The following is a 2,305-nucleotide window of genomic DNA, read 5'->3' as shown; positions in this document are numbered from 1 at the left end:
GAGTTTTGTTTTGTTTTGTTTTTCTTGTATTCGTTTTTCATTAAATCTTTCTGCCTAAACCATAAAGGCAGGACTTAATTACTCAGTTCAATTTAGAGTGATAACACAAAACAAAGAACCCCAAAAGTAGTGCTTGTGTCCTGTCTGGTACCCATATCCATGGGTTACACAATTTTGGTACCAGGAGTGGGGTAGGCTTGTGTGAATTTAGTGAACACATTGGTGACCACTAGGACATTTTCACAGCCATCTGAAGCCGGCTCCAACACAGTAAAATCCACCGCTACCACCTCAAGTGGTCTAGATGCTAAAAATGCTGAAAATTAAAGGTGTACCAGCATCATGTATATTAGGCACGGGTAGTAAGGTCAGCACAATCACAGAGAGCTTCTTTATACACCATCTGTCCGGAGAAGATGATGATATGCTCTCCACATCTGAGTGGTTAAATATAACAGCAGCCAAATGGGTTGGATATACCCTACTTAGGCTATGTAGAATTAGATGTGGAGACCATGGGGGTGACTATATCAGATATGTCTTTTGTGTTGGTTAAAAATAAGTTGTTTCACTGCAGTGGTTTTATTTTATTTTGTATTTATTTATTGATGCCTTCTTGAAGGTAAACCAGCATATGAAAGGGATGAGTCACATTCTGACTGGGCTCCAACACTGCACCTGGGACACTCTGAAGTGCATGCGACAGAGTCAGACCGGTATTCTCGTCGATTACAAAGACAACAAATGAGTGTGCCAGTAGCAGGAGACAACAGTGAATCCCAAATGCAGGGAGAAACCACTGCAGAAGATGAGGAAGAAATAAACCAGGTGGGAGCGGCACAAGAAAAGGAAGGTGGTGACCAAACAGAGGCAGAAGTGGCAGCAGATGAGGAGGGTGGTGACCAGGCAGAGAAGGAAGTAGCAGATGATGAGGAACATGGAAACCAGACAGAGGTGGGAGCTGTAGAAGATGACGAATGTGGAGGCCGGGCAGATGTGGAAGCAGCAGAGGATGAGGAAGGCGGAAACCAGGCAGAAGATGAAGTGGCACATAAACCAACAGCTAAGAGACAAAGAACAGAATGTCAGTTCTGTCAGCGCAACAGTGCAGAAATCAACCGTCTGTTGCGGGAGAACAGGGAGATTAGGTGTGAGCTGAACAAAAGAAAGATGGATGAAGACTTCTTAAAGGGTAACACAAATAAGGTCAGGTATTACACAGGAATTCCATGTTTTGCCATTTGAATGTCATTGTTCAACAGTGTTAAGGCTTTCCTGCCAGTTACAAAAAAGTTGTCATCCTTTCAAATGTTTTTGTTGACACTCATACGTCTGAGGCTTGATCTTCCAGTCCAGCACCTTGCCCATCTCTTTGATGCTTCACGTAAAACTCTTTCCACTGCCTTTACTGACGCCATAGATGTGTTATATGCACGCCTTAACCCCGTGGCCACAATGCCACATCAATTTTTGGAAGCTTTAGGGAAAGTTGTAGCTATTATTGTTGACTGCTTTGAAATACGTACAGAAAGGCCATCAAATCTAAAAGCACGTTTGCAGGCCTTTTCCCACTACAAAGGTACACACACCATGAAATACCTCATTGGTATTACACCACAAGGTGCAATATCATTTATTTCCAAGGGACGGGGTGGGCGTGCCTCTGACAGGCACATAACTCAGAACTGTGGCCTTCTTAACAAACTGTTACCGGGTGATATAGTGTTAGCTGATCGAGGCTTCAATATCAAGGACAGTGTGGGACTGATGTGTGCAGAGGTCAAAGTTCCTGCGTTCACTAAAGGAAGATGTCAACTCAATGCCAAGGATGTGGAAAACACACGAGTGATAGCACACCTGAGGATTCCTGTTGAAAGGGTGATTGGTAGTATGCGCAACAAGTACACAATGTTACATAAGAGAATACCAGTTAGTTTGTTACTGCCATGTGAGGGGGAGGAGAGGACACTTCTTCACAAGATAGTGAATGTTTGCTGTATACTTCTTAACGTGTCCCAGTGTGGTTGTAAAACCGGATGAATATGAAAAATGTGCATGTTAAAATTTACAAATGACGTATGCAGAAATGTACAAAGTTTCAGATCCTAAAAGAATATATTTTCAGCAAAATGTACATAAAGTATGAAAAGTAAAAATACTCTTTCAACAATACAATGTTTTGCTAATATTGCATATTTCTGGATTATTACTGTTGTACTAATGTATGTTTCATTTTACTGCTGTAGATATTCAAGGTCGAGGTTTTTTGATGAAATGTTTGTATACTTTAATACTTCAATTGAAA

General features: G+C 41.5%; 1 pseudogene; it reads left to right on the top strand.

Annotated features, from left to right (window-relative positions):
- Positions 1–744: 744 nt before the first annotated feature.
- On the top strand, positions 745–2,062 carry LOC130114446 (uncharacterized; annotated as a pseudogene).
- The last annotated feature ends 243 nt before the right edge of the window (positions 2,063–2,305 follow it).

The sequence above is a fragment of the Lampris incognitus genome, chromosome 6 (assembly GCF_029633865.1).
Source record: "Lampris incognitus isolate fLamInc1 chromosome 6, fLamInc1.hap2, whole genome shotgun sequence".
NCBI lineage: Eukaryota > Metazoa > Chordata > Actinopteri > Lampriformes > Lampridae > Lampris > Lampris incognitus.
This window is presented reverse-complemented; position numbering and strand designations above follow the sequence as displayed.